The following is an 18401-nucleotide window of genomic DNA, read 5'->3' as shown; positions in this document are numbered from 1 at the left end:
CTTTAGAGATGGAGAAGGATTCCTATCTCTATTGTTTAAATTGTAGGAAACATTTAAAAATGATCTGGCATATCCTTTTGTTGATGACTCTTATCTGTGACAAGAAACTGTGATAAGACAGGGATTCACCCAAGGTAAACTTTTTTAGATGGTGGACTGTGGTTCAACCAGAAAGGCAGTGGAGGGGTGCCTGGGTGGATCAGTTGTTAAGTGTCTGCCTTTGGCTCAGGTCATGATCCCACGGTCCTGGGATTGAGCCCCATATCGAGCTCCCTGCTCAGTGGGGAGCATGCTTCTCCCTCTGCAGCTCCCCTGCGCTTGTGTTCCCTCTCTTGCTATCTCTCTTTGTCACAAATAAATAAGATCTTAAAAAAAAAAAAGAAAGGCATTGGAGACAACAGTATTGTATTATGATTACATAATATGATAAATATGGATACAGGGTAATCATATGAGTATATAAATGTATCAAAGTAACATGTTGTACATCTTACATTTACATGATGTTATATGTCAAATATATTCAATTAAAAATATAATTGGAGAATAATTTGGAGACATTTCTTAAAATGACCTTTTGGAATGAGTAATAATGGGTGGATATTACTGTAGACATACCCCACAGTTTTCAGCAAATTTTTATAATTTATATTATTTAAAAAAATAGGGGCACCTGGGTGGCTTACATGATTAAGTGTCTGCCTTGGGCTCAGGTCATGGGTCTCCAAGTCCTGGGATTGAGCCCTGCATGTCAAGTTCCCTGTTCAGCTGGGTGTCTGCTTCCCCTGCTCACTCTTCCCCTCCTGCCTGCCTGTGCTCTCTCTCTCTCTCTCTCAAATGAATAAATAAAAATATTTAAAATGGAAAAAAAAATTGTTAACCCAAGTTTATCTATGGACTTAAGGAATTCCAGTTCTTATGAGTACTGGGCATTTATGAGTGAATATTATTTCTTACAGAGTTGCTAATAGTATTCTTCACAGCTCTGTTAGAAAGTATTGGTCCCGTGTTTCATTTATACCATTCTTCTTTTTATTTTTAAAATATTTATTAATTTTAGAGAGAGAGAGAGTGCACACGAGTGTGGGGAGGGGTAGAAGGAGAGGGAGAGTATCTCAAGCAGACTTACCACTGAGTGCGGAGCCCATCATGTGGCTCCATTTCAGGATCCTGAGATCATTACCTGAGCCAAAATCAAGAGTGCTATGCTTAACTAACTGAGCCACCCAGGTACCCCTATGCCATTCCTCCTAATACTTTTTAGGTATTCAGTATTCTTTGATTTAGCTGACCTACTGGTATGTATTAGTAATTTCGGGTTTTGTTTCACATATGAATTTTCATGAAGCATATACATTTTATAGTATACTTAGGTATATATAATTAAAATTAGATTTTATTTTTTTATTTTTTTATTTTTTTTTTTAAAGATTTTATTTATTTATTTGACAGAGAGAGATCACAAGTAGGCAGAGACAGAGGCAGAGAGAGAGGAGGAAGCAGGCTCCCCGCGGAGCAGAGAGCCCGATGCGGGGCTCGATCCCAGGACCCTGAGATCATGACCTGAGCCGAAGGCAGCGGCCCAATCCACTGAGCCACCCAGGCGCCCCTAAAATTAGATTTTAAAAGATGATAGTCCTCTAGAATATTTGACTCTTGCTTAAAGAAACTACAGTTTAGGAATAGTGGTAAAAAAAAATACTCTGATATGTGGCTCTACATTTTTTTTAACCAAAATATGTTTATAACAGCATAATTTTCTATGTTAATTGAACAGATTTGTATTACCAAAACCTAAATCCACATCTGTTTTTCCCAGAAAGAAATATATAAAGGAAATTTTACAGTTTCGTGAGAATGTGGTTTTTAAGATAGCCTAGCTAATAAAAGAGGGGGTGAGAAATCTATTTTCTTGAGGCAGAAATTTTGACATTGCCTAAAATGTAATCTTTGTTTTGTAGCTGTGCAGTACAACAAAGAAGAAAGTTGAAATAGCGCCAGAGTTAGATGATGGGCTTCATCGTTTTCATGTGAGATTTTTATTATCCCTTGAAGAACCTGCTGAAGAAGTCTGCTTTCACCCTTAACCACTGGTGCCTCAACTTAATACTTTAGTTCTTTTTTTTTTTTTTTTAATTGGGAGACTAAGGGGAATTGAGTAAAGTGCAAAGTGTACTTTTTTGCTCCTTGCAGGTGAAAGAATGGAAGACTGTAATGACAACTTGCATACAAGATTTGAGGGAAATCTGGTCTTGTCCTTCCCTTTTTTTCCCCCCCAAAATGTCATTACCAGGATTCCAATTTTTCCTCACTCATGTTTAGTTTATTTTTTGAACGAGCAGTTTGCTATGGATTAATACCCTTTTCTTAGACAATCCAAGAAGTGAGCCAGAACAAGCAGCAGCAGCAAGTGGTAAAGACACCAAATTGAAAAATTTGAATTTATGGTTACTGGCTAGTATTGCCAGCCGCCTTATTAAGACAAAAATGAAACAAAACCAATAAATCTTTTCATTTAATTTTAGGTATTTAGATTTCCCCCCAACATTACCTGTAGAATTATGTAGGGAAAAAAAAATCCCTACATTTCCTGTTTATAGATGTCTACAGTTTTCCATGCAGAACTTTTAGTTTACATTTTAATTGGCATTAGTCCTATTCTGATGAATGCCACATACCAGCTTGGTTGTTAGCCAGCCCTTGACAAGTGTATTTTTCCCTAAAAGCTTACCCTTCTATTTAACTTCAGAGCTGTGCATGCCTGTAAACAAATTTGGTTGTGTTTATAATTTATTGCAAGCAATAGATTTGACTTTTGCTGTGCAAATTTCCTTATCTCTTTTTGCTTTATTCTTAGTAAAAAGTATATTTTCCAAGATTTCTGGGACTATGAATGTAGATACTGTAATTAAAATGTTAAAATATTTTATTTTACAATTCTTGTATTTTGCTGCTCCATGAAACTTAAAAAGGGTAATGATTTATATCCACATGATTTTAAAGCTATGACTTGTCTGAGTGCTTTAAAAGTGAGAGAGAAGAAATAAGATTTCTCTTATTTCTAGATTTCTAGAACTAGATTTCTCTAGTTCTCTTTGCTTTCTCCCATGAATCATGTATTAAAATGTTATTTTTGTTCAATTGTAGTCTACCTTAAATGTAGATTTTTAGTGATATGAAAATATGTGTCATTTAACTAAATCCCTACCCTCATTTTAGAGTTCTTTTGTGTAGAGTATGAAACCCATGTACAGTCTGTGCCATATTCTGTATTTGTCTTATATGATGTTATTTTACCTATTTTACTGTTCACTATTACCCTTCAGTGGTTAAAGTGATTTGAGTTTGCTTTACTTTTGAATTTTACCCTTTCTGCTCTTAGTATAGCAATACCAAGATAGATATTTAAAGGTAAATATTAAAGGTAAATATTTCCTTATTAGTATAGTGATGTCTTATAAATTTTTTTCCTTTTCTAAAACATCTGCCATGCCTCTTAGTGTTTAAACATTTTTGTGGTAGTATCAAAGCATTTTTGTCAAACACAACAATTTAAAACTCCTGTCATCATCATCATCTTTTTTTTTTTAATTTATTTTTTTGACAGACAGCCAGAGAAGGAACACAAGCAAGCGGGAGTGGGAGAGGGAGAAGCAGGCTTCCTGCTGAGCAAGGAGCCCTTTGCGGGACTTGATCCCAGGACTGGGGGCATGACCTGAGCCAAAGGCAGATGCTTAATAACTGAGCCACCCAGGAGCCCCTCATCTTCTTTTTTTTTTTTTTTTTAAAGATTTTATTTATTTATTTGACAGCGAGAGAGAGATCACAAGTAGGCAGAGAGAGAGAGATCGGGAAGCAGGCTCCCTGCTGAGCAGAGATCCCGATATGGGACTCGATCCCAGGACTCTGAGATCATGACCTGAGCCGAAGGCAGCGGCTTAACCCACTGAGCCACCCAGGCGCCCCATCCCCCTCATCTTCTTATTCTATAGTGTTGAGCAATGGATGTTTGTATCTTAATTTTTTTTTTCTGATTAACTCTCAGTTCTAATCCTACATACATTTCTTGTTTCCTTTGGTGTGTATGTATTTTTACTGTCTTTGATATTTGCAGCATGTTTCATTCAGATTCATGATTGGTACTGTGGAAAAAAAAAACATACTTGCAGAAAGGGAGAGTTATTAGGCAAGCAGGCAGTCATTTCTAGAGGGGTTTTCTAGGGCAAGCTGCAGTCATTCCTGGAGGGGTTCCTGGGTACTGGAGAGAGTAATTCTAACCCTAAACAAAATTTCTAACTAATGAGTAGAGTTCCTGACTCCTCTTCCACAGAGTGAACCAGCTATGGAGCAAATGCATAGCATTCAGACTCTGACAAATGTCCCTTGTCCAATTCTTTTGCTTTTTTTGTACCCTCCTTAAGTAATAATAGTTTTTTTTAAGTATTTTGTGCATTCCAGCAGACATTTTCTGTCTTGCAGTTGTTAATAAAAGGGGAGAAAAGTATTCTTTTTTTGTAATAGACAGACCATGGCATGAATTTTGCAATCTCTGATTAGAAGAAAAGTAGCATAATTTTTTGCCCAGATGATCTGAGGATTTTTTGTTTGTTTGTTTGTTTGTTTTTAAGATTTTTTAATTTATTTTAGGGGCATAGGGAGAGAATCCCCAGGCAGACTCCCTGCTGAGCACGGAGCTGAGGTGGCTCCATCCTGCAATCTTGAAACCACAACCCACTAGACCAGATCCGGAAAGCCAGGGTTGGATGCTCAACAGACTGAGCCACCCAGCTGCCCTGATCTGAGCTTTGATTAAGTTCTTCTCTCTCTATGAACTCTCCCATTTTCTATTCTTGTATTGACTTTCCTGCACCTCCTGAGTCAATGGAGAAAGCTTTGAGTGATATAGAAAGTTATTAGCACCACTGCTGTCAGCTTTTGGGGTATATTATCAGGCCTTTCTAATGAATTCTGCCCTTCCCTCACAATCCCAAACTATTCATCTTTTCTCCAAGGGAATCTGTTGTATTACCACTAATGTAGATGTAGAGGTGACTTTATTGAAACGGGATTAATTTATAAAAGAGTTATGTGAAATACAGTAGAAGCTAGTATTTTATCTTATTTTTTTTAAAGATTTCATTTATTTATTTGACAGACAGAGATTACAAGTAGGCAAAGAGGCAGACAGAGAGAGAGAGAGAGGAGGAAGCAGGCTCTCTGCTGAGCAGAGAGCCCTATTCCGGGCTCGATCCCAGGACCCTGGGATCATGACCTGAGCCGAAGGCAGAGGCTTTATCCCACTGAGCCACCCAGGAGCCCCTAAGTATTTTAAGGATGATTTTCAGCCAGTTAATGCCCAGAGCGACTGTTTCATTCTTTTGGAATGGCTCTGGTGACTTCCAGGTAGCTCTATTTACACCTTTCCATCTAGTTTCAGGGCCTGAGAATGGAAGAGCTCTGGAGGGCCCAGTACTTTAGCAGAGGTGGAGGAAGGAGCCCCTTTTCAGTGAAGGTGTTTCTTTGAAGCTGTTAGTCCAGGATCTGTTAGCACACATGCCATTTTCAAAATGTCTGTGTACCAATTTTTATGGCCTCTAATTGAAAGATCATATTTCAGGAGCAATATGTGTACATTTATATGAAAGCTTATGCCTAAAATAGGTGTGGAAGGAACCATTAGTTATTCTGTCTCTTCTGAAAAAAACTGTGTCCTGGAATTAAAAAGTGAAAAAATTTTGCCTTTCATTTTCATGAAGGAAACCAGTGCTGCAAAATCCGTATTTTATCAATATTTATTATGTTTTAAAAAACATCAACTAATGATGGTGTATACATCCTATTTTAAAGACCATTTATTTTGTTATTGCTAAATTTGGGGGATTGTGGAAGTTTTTTCAATTTAAACGTTGAATTAAAAATGTAACCTTTTCTAAATATGTGGCCAAAAGTGTTCTGTTAATTTTAAAGTTTGGACAGAAATTTTATTAATGTGAAGTGTATAGACTTAATTCTTTTTGGCCTCTTCAGAAAATTGGGTCACTCAAAAAAAAACCACTAATAAATAACTGCATTTTAATTTGATAATCAGGAAGACACAGAGACTTTATACAAGTTTGTTGTATTTATATTTGTTTTTTGATGTTATATTGTAAAAATTCTCCCAGTGCAATATTTGTCAGAAAATATTATTCTAGTCATCATTTGTATAGCTTTGTTTTTAATTATACTAAAAGTAAAATCAGAAAAAAAATGTAATATTTGGTGTCATTTTCTGGGGGAAAAAGACAAACTTGGCAATGTTGAAAGAATGGGTTGTTTGCAAAACACAGTTATAGAGTCATACAATTTGAGGGCCTTAGAGATCATGTACCAAAGAAGGAATTCCTTTTCCAGCATTTCTGAGTACCCAACCCCTGCTTCCAGTTGTAGCATAGAAGTGGAAATCCTAAGTGGCTCGCAGAGTGGTTTACTGGGCAAATATGGAGACTCACCAAATGACTTCCTTTGGGGGAAATTATTTAATGATGTCAGTAATACCAAGAGAGGACTTCTCAGGTTGACTCCCTCTAAGAGGTAGCGGTTGGATTATAGAATTCTATAGTTGGACCTAACCTTGTAGATCCCTTGTTAAAACTGTGGCTCAGAAACTGTGACCTTCTGAAGATCCCCTAGCTAGTTGGTATCCGTGTGGGTGGCCCGCCCACCTCCCAGTTCTGTGCTCTTTCCCCTCTGTATGCTGTTCTGCAGGTAGGTGGGAATGTAAACATTTGCTTAGTTACTGACAGTACCACGAAGTCTTCATTCACACCCTGCCTGATCTTGTAATTCTTACACTAGCCCTGCAGGGAAGACTTTACCATCTCTGTTTTAGAGAAGTGGAAACTGAAGTAACTCGTCCACTGTCCCACAATCATCGATGGTATAACTGAAACTTGGGTCTTGAGTCCAGGTCTGCCTGTGATTTTCTATAGATTACACACATTGTTTTTAATGAGGCAAGGAAAAAATTAAGTAGGATCAGTGAGACTCCTGGAATGCAAGATGCTGGGGAAAGAGGTGTGTGCATTTATTATAATAGTATGCACTGCCACTTGTGTTCTGAACTTTGTAGTTAAAACTGATTTAAAAGCTGTTCTGGAGATGGTTAAAACATAATGATTACTGAGTGAACATTTTAGGTTTTGCTGGAGGAGGTCAGAAGCCACTTTTTGGTTCATAAGGGAAATTAAGGGCTGCTTTTTGATGTTTGACTAAAGTGTTCTGGGGGTACAGAATGTAATTTTATTTTAAAATTCCGAATGTAAATTTATTTTAAAGATATATATATGTGTGTGTCTTCATATATCCTTAAAGATATATATATGTACATATATATGTATGCACACACACACACACACACATTTTTGTGTGTTTTTGTCTTGTTTTTTTTTTTTTTTAAAGATTTTATGTATTTTTCAGAGAGAAAGCACAAGCAGGGGAGGGGCAGGCAGGGGGAGAAGCAGGAGGAGAAGCACGCTCCCTACTGAGCAGGGAGCCCGATATGGGACTCTATCCTTGACCCCACGATCAAGACCTGAGCCGAAGGCAGACATTTAACCATCTGAGCCACCCAGGCGTCTGTCGATCTACCTATATATGCACATACGCATATATTCATATATATGCATATGTATTCATATATATGCATATGTATACATATATATGCATATGTATACATATATATGCACATATGCATATATATATATATATATATATTTTTTTTTTCAGAGCATGGCTTCCGCTCAGGATGAGGGGAGGGGCAGAGGGAGTCTGAGAATCTCAGACTCCCCGCTCAGCAGGGAACCTTGGGGGGCTAATCTCACCACCCTGAGATCGTGACCTAAGCCAACAATCAAGAATGGGAAGTTCAGCTGAACAAGCATGGGAAGTACAGCCACGTACTGTACCGCGAGAGTAGATACCCCCTCCGCGGCGCTCTCCAGCATTTCGTTCACTAGGAATGACAGCCATCCTCCGCCGCGCTTGCCTGCAGCGCCGCGTGGGCGTAAACCGCTGACAGCTCCCGGCCTCAGTTTACGAAGTGATCTGGGCCCAAGGCCCCAAGGCCCCAAGGCCCGCGCCGGGCTCCACTTTTGCCAGCCCCGGACACACTCCCCTCCCGACCCCACCGCCCCACCGCCCCGTCGCCCCGCCCCTCCAGCCTCTGCCGGCGCTCCCGGCACTTAACGCGCAGGTGCGGCCGGGTGTCCTCCGGCTGTGAACGGGACTCATCCCGACTCACTTCTCCGACTACCACCGGGGACACGCAGGCCCGGAAGTCCGCTTCACCCCTCAGGTGAACGCCCTGGGTCTCCACACCGACTGTCGCTCGCTCGGGCCCGCGGGCGGTGGACATGGCGCCCTTGCCGCTGCTCCTGCGCGGGCCACCGTTCCTCCTTCTGGTCCTGTCGCGCTGTCCATCCAGCGCAGGTAAGCCCGCGGCGCCGGAGGAGCGGGTGGCGGCGGGGGAGCGAGGCCTGGGAGGCGGGGGGGTTGCTGGCTGCGCTCCTCTCCCGGGCCGCTGCCTCGGGAGTCCCACTTGAAGGCCGCGGCCGCCCTTTACTCACATTCATTCAGCTTTTAGTGATGGCTGCTGGGCACCGAGGGGGCACCTGTAGGAGCCTGAGACTGGCTGCCTCCTTTGATTCGGAGCCCAGAGCAGTACTTTTCAAGCCGCTCTTTTGTCACTTTGGGGACTGGCGCGGAGAAGAAAAACTAGGTACGGGTGGGTGGATGGGGAGGAGTGGAAGTGAGGGAAGTACTTCCCCGGTGCTCCTGAAGGGAATATTTCACTTTACTGACTGAAGGGGGTATTGCACTTTACTGAATGGAGCCTTCGCCGAGAGTGTGAGGGAGTGTTTCACCCTCGTGGTTACATTCAGACGTCCTCTTGTACTTTTTGGTGGTGATGGGGGGGGGGGGGGGAAGCAATGATGGAGGTTTAATTATCAAACAGGAAACTAAAGGCAGAAAGGCATATGAAGAGATGTTTAAACTCACTACTCGTCATAGAATAGAAGTTAAAACCGTAAGATATCACTTGATATCTTATCAATGGGCGGGGCTGTGCCAAGTGGTGCTGGTTGGATGGGTGGGGATGTGGGCATTTAGGAGACCCTGGGGTGTCCATCACTAGGGCTATGGGTGAGCGGAAGGTGGATTCGCATATGAAGAGCTGGTCACTAACCTCAACCAATGGACTAGCTGTACACATGCCAGTGAGAGAGGGTTTGAAACGGTGCCAAGAGGAGAAACATTAACATCTAACTTCTTACTATTTTCGTAAGTTTGAGAAACAAAACAAGGCAGGGTTTTTTGTTGTTTTTGTTTTTTTAAAGAAAGACCCTATTGAAGTTTTTTTTTGTTTGTTTGTTTGTTTGTTTTTTTAAGATTTTAGGGGCACCTGGGTGGCTCAGTCGGGTAAACGCCTGCCTTCCACTCAGGTCCTGGGATTGAGCTCTGTGGTGGGCTCCTTGCTCCATGGGGAGCCTGCTTCTCCCTCTGCCTGTTGTTCCCCCTGCTTGTGCTCACACACTCTCCCTCCCTCTCTCTCTCTGTCAAATAAATACATTTTTTAAAAGATTTTATTTATTTGTCAAGAGAGAGAGAGCACAAGCAGGGCGAATGGGAGGCAGAGGGAGAAGGAGGCTCCTCACTGAGTAAGGAGACTGGTATGGGACTTATCCCAAGATCCTGGCTGGGGTCATGACCTGAGCCACCCAGATGTCCCACAAAACAAGGCAGTTGTAAAGAAAACAAAAACATGAAGGATTAAATATCTTGGAATGGTTGCCTGTTGGGGGGGGGAGATGGAAATAAAAAGAATAAATAGTATTTCTATAGACTTGTAATGTGTAACAATGTAAATGTAAATTTACATTGTAATGTAAAACAATTCTATTCATGAGGACATCAGAAAGAATAAAATACTTAGGTATAAGTTTAAAAAAAGAAGCATAACATTTTTACTCTAAAAACTATAAAGTTTTTTTTTTAGTTTTATAGTTCATTTAATGGCAACTGGTAATCATCAAATTAGCAATGGCTATCTTTAAAATTATTACACTAACTTTGCTGTCTTTCCTCAAAGATGATCAGATACCTAGAGTCACAGACATTTCCCACTTAAGATGCATCACATAAATCAAACTCAGTCTGTCACCAGCTTTGATCAAAGCAGGCCTAGGGAAAGAACTAAGTCTGGGGACACATGTGTGATCTTAATATAGCAAATGCTTCGCTTGCTCTGATTATTACAAAATCAGAACAGTGAGAATATTCGAGGTTGAAAATAATTTAAGAGGATCTAAATAAGTGAAATGGAAAAACATCCTGTCTTAAATCTTTTTAGGTTACCCTAAGAAAAACCTTAGACTGAGTGGCTTAAACAACAGAGATTTATTTCTCACAGTTTTGGAGGCTGAGAAGTTCAAGATCTAGGTGCTGACTGATTGGTTCCTGGAGAGGGGCCTCTTTTCTGGCTTCTGGAGGAATATCTTCTTACTGTGTCCTCTGGTGCTGAGAAGGAGATCTATCATGTCTCTAATAAGGACACTAATCTCATTCATGAGGGCTCAACCCTCGTGATCTAGTTACCTCCCAAAGGCCCTATCTCCAAATACCGTTGCTCTGGACATTAGGCCTCAACATAGGAATTTTGGAGGGACACAAACATTCAGTCCATACAGTATCCTAAGAACAGATTCATGGATTAGAAGACAACATTGTTAAGATGACCGTACTCCCCAAATTGATTTAAAGATTCAGTGCGATTCCTATTAGAATCTCAGTAGACTTCTTTGTAGAAATTGATAAGCTAATTCTAAAATTCCTATGAAATTGTAAGGGATACAGAATACTGAAAACAAACTTGAAAAAAGAAGAATAAAGTTGAAGGATCTTACATAGATTGATGTGGGGCTATGAACTAAGGAGCCTCTCCGAGACACCCTCTCTCCCACAAAAGAAGGAATTTGTTTCCAATTACGTGACACCCGTTTGAGAGTACCACACCTATGTTTTTTCAAAGGTCCCCCATAACCAGGTTCTCTTATTGTCACAGGTTTTCTCCAAGTGGAAATGGCAAAAAAGACTCAGACGGTGTTCCAGAATGACAATGTCACTATTGTCTGCAAAGTCCAGAGTGACTGCCCCCTGAACATCACACTTATGGGTGTCACCTGGATTAGGAAGCATCATATGTCAACAACAGAAGTTACAGTGTTTCAGTATTTTGGAGGCAACCAAATGATAACACGACCTGGAGCCTCTGTGTCTCTATCGAAGCTGGAAAGCGGGGATGCCTCCCTGCAGCTGCCAGGCATCCAGCTGAAGGAAGCAGGACAGTACCGATGTGAGGTGGTGATGACCCCTAACAAAGCAGTGGGAACCACCCAGCTGGAGATTGTGGGTGAGTGCCTGGAGGCAGGGCCCTGAGGTTGCCATGGTGCTGAGGCTTGAGGTAGAGCTGTGGGCCAAATGGAGCAGAGGCTTGGAGCATGGGCCAGTGAGTCAGACAGACATGGGTTTGAGTCCTGGGCTTCCATGGACAGCTGGAAAACTTTCGGCAAGTTCTTAATCACATAGAACCTCCTTCTGAAAAAATGTAATAATACCTACCTAGGAGATTTATTGTGGGGAAGAGTCTATGAAAAATGCAGGTAGCACAGCAGGGTGCTTGGCCCATTGTAAGTGCCCAGTGAAAGATAGCTATATTAATTAAGATATAATTCACTTAGTATGTGGACAGTGCATGTTCACTGAAGAGGTGTCTCTGAAAGGTAGCTGGGAAAGGAGAGAGATGCTGGAGTATGGTTCCATAGATCTGAATCCTGTTTTAGCTTTGTTATTTCTGAACTGGATGATTGGGCCAACCATTTAACATTTTGGGGTCTGAATTTTCCCCTGTACAAAACGGGTTGATAAATCTTACTGTCTCGGAACTTAGGATTCCATTAAGTAATGTATGAATAAATACATTACAAATACAGTGCCCAGCTGGGTACTGTTGTGAGGTCCGTGCCCAGTGAAGACTTGCAGCAACAGCAACACTATCCTTTGAACACCCCTTTGAGCTTTACTTTTCTTTATTATGATGGATGGGTCTGATAATACGTAGATGAGCTTTGAGGGGCATATTCATGTGCCAGAGTTGCTGTAACAAAATTTAACCACTGGGTGACTTAAATAACAGAAATTTATTTTCTCACAATTCTGCATCTAGCAGTCTGAGATCAGGGTATCAGAAGGGTTGTTTTTTCCCCCGAGGCCTTTTTGCTTGGCTTGTAGATAGGCATCTTCTCCCCGTGTCTTCACATATTCTTTCCTCTGTGCACGTGTGTCCTACTCTTTTCTTCTTATAAGGAGACCAGTCCTATTAGATTAAGGCCCAAGCTAATGTCCCCATTTTAACCTTAATTACCTTAAAAAAGACTCTGTTTCCAAATATAGTCACATTCTGAGGGACAGTGGTTAGGAGTTCAGCATATGAATTTTAAGAAGCCACATTCAGCCTATAAAAAAGGGACAGTGTCTATGAGCCCCCCAATATTGTACTTAGGACTTTTAATATTTTATACATATTAATGTGGGTGATGCGGGTGTTAAGTTAGGATTAATTTCCTCTGCAGCTGACAGAGAGCTTAAGATAAAAGTATTTTATTTAGATTTATTTATTTATTTGAGAGAGAACACATGTATGCATGGGGTGGGAGGAGGGGCAGAGGGAGAGGGAGAGAGAGAATCTCAAGCAGACTCCCTGCTTAGTGTGGAGCCTGAAATCGGGCTCGAACTCAAGACTCTTGAGATCATGACCTGAGCTGAAATCAGGAGTGGGATGCTTAACCAACTGAGCCACCCAGGCACCCCAAAATAAAGTATTTTAAAAAAATTAACAGACTTTAGGGTTGCCTAGGTGGCTAGTGGGTTAAGCCTCTGCCTTCAACTCAGGTCATGATCTCAGGGTCCTGGGACCGAGCCCAGCATGGGGCTGTCTGCTCAGGAGGGGTCTGCTTCTCCCTGTTTGTCTGCCTCTGTGCTCTCTCACTGTCCCTCAAATAAATAAAACCTTAAAAAAAAAAATGTTTTGCTCTTGTAGACCACAAGACGTTTGTAAACTGCGGGAGACTCATGTCTTGCAGGATTGTGATCTCTATTATGTTTTTCCTTCCCTTAGCTTTAGGGCAGCCAGGAATGCCTGAGGAATGTGACACATACCCCATGAGGGGAGGATTATAGGGTATCAGCTTCTGCTTTGTCCTCAGCTTGCTTTTTGTTCCCTCATCATACAGTTGGATTAGTATGTACCATTCTACTTGGTGTACTTGTTCTTTGCTTCTTTTCTTTTTGTCTCCCCCTCCTTTTTTTTTTTATTAAAAAATATGTTTATTGATAAAACATAATTTACTGCAGATACTTGATGTTACAAACTTTAGGGTCTTTGAGATATGCAGGGTCATTGTCTGTGCCTGGCATAAACCCCATTATCTGAGCTCTCTTAATTGCTTTTGTGATTTCTTTCTGCTTTCTCTCACAGACTTATGTGCCTTCCATAAATGCATCCAGTAAATGCAGAAATAAACTGGGACAAAAACTGTGCATTCTTATCATCTACACATTTTCCACACAAGATACATTTTTAAGAGGCTTCTTGTAAGGATTTCCCATCAGAACTGGCAGGTCCTCGTTATTGGCAACCTGTTTTCTTAAGAGTTTCCCTCTTTAAACAGAGTGTGTGCCTTGCAGCCCTCTCAGTTTTCATCTAATATTATCACCCGGAGCCCTGTTGCTGTGGTGACAAAGGGTTGCAGAAGGGAAGCAGTCAATCTTACCATTAAATCTCATTCTTGAATTTGAGCTCAGAGCCCCTAGGCTGTGACCTTCAGAAGCTTTTGTAGGTGAACCCGGAAGGCTAGAGCAGGCTCGAGTTGGCTGATCATCCTTTACCCAGGTCTTAGAAGGCTCTGGCAAAGTCTTTTCTCTTGAGCATCATTTTTGTGGTTAATGCACTGGGTATATTTTTAGTTACTTTTCCTCTCCCCTGAAAATAGGAGGGGATTTTTCTTGAATCTTCACTGTGAGAACCAGTGTGGGTTTCCTGGCAGTAAAACTCATGAAATTGTGGTGATCCCCGTGAGACTGCGCCCACAGCAATCAGTCCATCCTCAACCTTTAGCAGTTGGTAAAGTCGCTGCTTAAGTGCCTCTACTGGTGTATGGCTCTGGCATCTGATCAAGGTGACACGATCTTGGTTATGATTCTCTCAGTCTGTCTGTCTTTAGCTTTTGGGGTGCCCTGTCACCTTCATTCTCTTGTACATCTAAGAAAACTTGTTGGTTTATCATTTGTTCAGCTCAGCTCTTTTCTTGTTATGACTTCCAGGGTCTTTACGTGTCAGAAGGGAAACCAGAAGTCAAAAATGGCTTTTCAAAAAGGTAGTTTATTGTCTTTGTATACACAAGTGTAGCTAACCCAAGGTGGCTGTGGCAGTTCTGTGATTATAGATTATAGGCGACCTAGGATCCTTTTATCTTGTTACTTTGCCCTTCTCCACACATAGCTGCCACCTTACGTTTGGAAGTGGCTTTTCCTTCTCTAGCCGTCAAGCACTATTCCAGCCATTCTGTAGGAAAGAGGAAGGGGGAAAGGAGTGTAGGGCACCGTCCTTTTCTTTAAGGCATCCTTGTTATTTAAGGATACTTCCTAGAAGTTGCTATCATCATTTCTGATTATCTCTAAATGACGAGGTCCTTAGTTCACATGGCTATGCAGAGGTTGAGAGATGTAGCTTTAACTGGGATATGTCATAGAAGAACGGAAATTGGTTGTTAACAGTCTCTACCACAAGTTCCAGGGCTTTCCTCAGATTCTCAATGGTGTCTATGTATGACATAGTAGCTTATGACATAGTATGACAAAGTAGCTTAAGAAACTCTGCTCTATGGACTCTGAAAAACAACCCGAGGGTTTTGAAGGGTCAGGGGTGGGAGGTTGGGGGAACAGGTGGTGGGTAATGGGGAGGGCACGTTTTGCATGGAGCACTGGGTGTTGTGCAAAAAGAATGAATACTGTTACGCTGAAAAAATAAATAAAATAAAAAAAGGTATTTTACTAAAATATGAAACTTATAAAAATAAAATATATGCCTGCTTCAAAAAAAAAAAAAAAAAAAGAAACTCTGCTCTATAAAATTGCTGTGAGAGTAGGGGACCACAGCATATCAGCTGACATTGAAACCAACATATCCAGAATATTTAGCCTAAGCAGAATCCCATTCAGTATGCTCACCTTTCCTGAAGGCTTGCTTGCTGTGGGTCAGGCATTAAGCTGAAAATAAACTAGTCCTTACTTAACCTGAAACATGACTTCTCTCTCTCAGCAGCTTACCCAGTCCCCAGGTTGTTTCCAGAGCAAGCCATGGTGAAAGAAAATGAAGAACAGCTTATTTCGTGTATGGCAAGTGGGTTCTACCCCTTGAACACTACCATTACGTGGAAAAAGTGGACCCAGAAGGATCCCCAGTATGTGGAGGTTTCTGAGGACATCTTCACTAATTATACCACCGACAATAAGAATGTCACTAGCTTCTTGAGGCTGAAGCCCTCTCTGGAAGACAATATGACCATCTACCAGTGTGTGGTATGGCATAAATCCTTGCCTACCCCCCAGAGGCTCAACTTCACCTTGACTGTGATAGGTAAGAAGCCTCCTGAACATTTCTCCTGAACATTCTCTTCACCTCCTGAACATTGCTCTTCACCTTGAGGTCAGATAACATAAATTTTGGTTTCCCAGGCAGTCTTGGGGGAAGACAGGGGACAGTAGGAAAGATAGATAACTTGGTCTGGCATAACTTAGCCCCAGAGTCAGCAGTCCAGACTAGGTCTCTAAGGCAGGGCAGATGGTCAGGTTGATGGAGAGTGGTGACAGTAGTTCTCAGATGGAAACAGGGCTACTTTCAGTTCATGGCAATTTAAGTAATCTGTGTGGTCTATATGGCTTGGAGTGTGAAACTTGCTAAGACAAGGAGAGAGGGGACAGAATCCTATCCATGTCTGAAGATAACAGTCTATCAGGGGCCAGGGACTCCGCCCTGCCAGCAAGTCTTCTGCTCAGGCCCCAGGTCACTGCAAACTGGTGACTGGTAGAGGCTAAACCCGTGGTTGTGTCTTATGGGTTGTGCCCAAGATGGGGAGGCCATAGTAGGATGGTCCTGTAGATGCCCAGGACTTTCCCCAGGGAGATAGGATCCTTAGCTCAAGATCTACAGGTCGGGGTGCCTGGGTGGCTCAGTGGGTTAAAACCTCTGCTTTCGGCTCAGGTCATGGTCCCAGGGTCCTGGGATCAAGCCCCGCATCGGGCTCTCTGCTCAGCAAGGAACCTGCTTCCCTCTCTCTCTGCCTGCCTCTCTGCCTACTTGTGATCTCTGTCAAATAAATAAAATATTAAAAAAAAAAAAAAAAGATCTACAGGTCACTATAGAATCCCTCCTGCTGGTGGGATGAGGTCCATGGAGCTCATATCTTGGCTTCCATGGTCATGGGTATGGTCCTGGGTGGGTATGACCTTGCTGGTCTAGGGGTCTAGAGGGGTCTAGAGGGGTGAAGAAGGCAGTGTCTGACCAGGCTTCTGGGAGATGTAGTCAGGGTATCCAGGATGGTCCTAGAGGGAGAGAGGAATTGTTCTTAGAAGTAAGGGCTAAAAATGTGTGTGGGTGGTTGTGTGTGTATGAAGAGATGTGTGCAGAGTATGTGTGGGGCGTGGGGAGTATGAAATTGAAATATGCTTTGCGTGTATGGTATGAGGGGGTTTTTCTGCATTATATGTATGTTTTAGTCCATTCAGGCTGCTGTAACAATTTGCCACAGATTGGGTGGCTTAAAAACAGAACTTTGTCTTTCACAGTTCCGGAGGCTAGAAGTTTGTGATCATTGTGCCAGCATGGTTGGGTGAGGACCCTCTTCTGGGCTGCAGACTTCTTATTGTATGCTCACATGGTGGAAGGAATGAGGGATCTCTCTGGGGCCTCTAGTATAACGGCACTAAATACATTCAAAAGGGTTCCACGCTCCTTACCTAAGCACCTCCCCCAGCCCTGTCTCCTAATACCATCACATTGGGCACTAGGATTTCAGTGTATGAATTTTGAGGGACACACATATCCACTGTATTGCAGCAAGATGGTGTAGTAGTTTGGAAGCTTTACACATTGCATGGCATGTGTGAGTGGTATGTTATGTTTGATATTCCAGCATCTTCTGGCAAGTGCTGAACACGCTGTTTGATGGTGAGGTATGTGTGATAGGAATGGAGGGTACCAAGGAGGGTGACATGTGGCAGAGGGTCACAGGAACCAGGAAAATGACATACAACCACAAATCCTAGCAGTGGTTGTATGGCCTCTGGCTCTGGCCAGGAGGTTTTTCCCTTAATGTTATTTTCCTCTTTCTCTCTGCAGAATCTGAGAAGACAGCTTGTACTCCGAAGTACGTTTTACTCTGTGTTGGAATAACCTTTGTAATTGTACTGATTTTATTTATTTTTTGGAAACAGGTAAGTTGTTCCAAAGTGAAGTTTAGCCCTGTGTTTTGGAGTTGGCTTTGGGAGTTCAGAGATTATTGGCAGGGGACGCTGTCGAGGAGTTCTCAGGATTGATGTGGGGGTATTCTAAGTGCGGTGTGTGTTTGTGGTGGGTGGCTTTCTCTTTCTTTCTTTTGTTTTTTAAAGATTTTATTTATTGGAGAGAGAACACAAGCAGGGGGAGAAGCAGATTCCCTGCTGAGCAGAGAGCCTGATGCAGGGCTCGATCCCAGGACCCCGAGATCCTGACTCAAGCCAAAGGCAGATGTTTAATAGACTAAGCCACCCAAGCGCCCGGTGTGTGGCTTTTCCTCTTCTGATCTCCGTGTGGTGGTTTATGACTCTGGGGAGATGCAGCATAAATCCCCTCTGTGCCTTCCTCATATACCCGTTTCACTGTATCTCAGACATGACCTTATCGGTTCAGACCAGGTTTTTGAACCATATATGGGCTGCTCGCTGTTCCCACATGCAGATACAGTGGCTCAGATGAAATCCTTTTGCCAGGTGCTCATATTTTGTCAATAACTCAATGGGATAACTTATCACCAGATTTCATTGGTTTAACCAGGGATTTCTAACCCTCCCTAAGTGTTTCCAAACTAAAACAGGTTTTCAAACATGTTTATCCCTCACTATTCCCCAAATAGCAAACAAAACAACAAAAACTGTAGAGGCCTGAGAGACGAGTGTAAGCATGTTGGTTAAAATTGTTCTACCTAACAAAACTGCCCTCAGTTATTTATGGACCTGCCAAGGCAGAACCTGTGTAATAGCTAATGCAT

General features: G+C 42.0%; 1 non-coding gene and 1 pseudogene across 1 annotated transcript; both read right to left on the bottom strand.

The window, feature by feature from the left end:
• Positions 1-10192: 10192 nt before the first annotated feature.
• On the bottom strand, positions 10193-10324 carry LOC123950183. The gene has a single exon (XR_006820175.1). It is a non-coding gene; the product is annotated as a small nucleolar RNA SNORA72 (small nucleolar RNA).
• A 3177-nt stretch (positions 10325-13501) lies between these two features.
• LOC123948690 lies at positions 13502-15455 on the bottom strand (annotated as a pseudogene).
• Between the last annotated feature and the right edge of the window lie 2946 nt (positions 15456-18401).

This window comes from Meles meles, chromosome 8, assembly GCF_922984935.1.
Source record: "Meles meles chromosome 8, mMelMel3.1 paternal haplotype, whole genome shotgun sequence".
Taxonomy (NCBI): Eukaryota; Metazoa; Chordata; class Mammalia; order Carnivora; family Mustelidae; genus Meles; species Meles meles.
The sequence above is the reverse complement of the archived record's forward strand: the minus strand, read 5'-3'. Positions and strand labels throughout refer to the sequence as shown.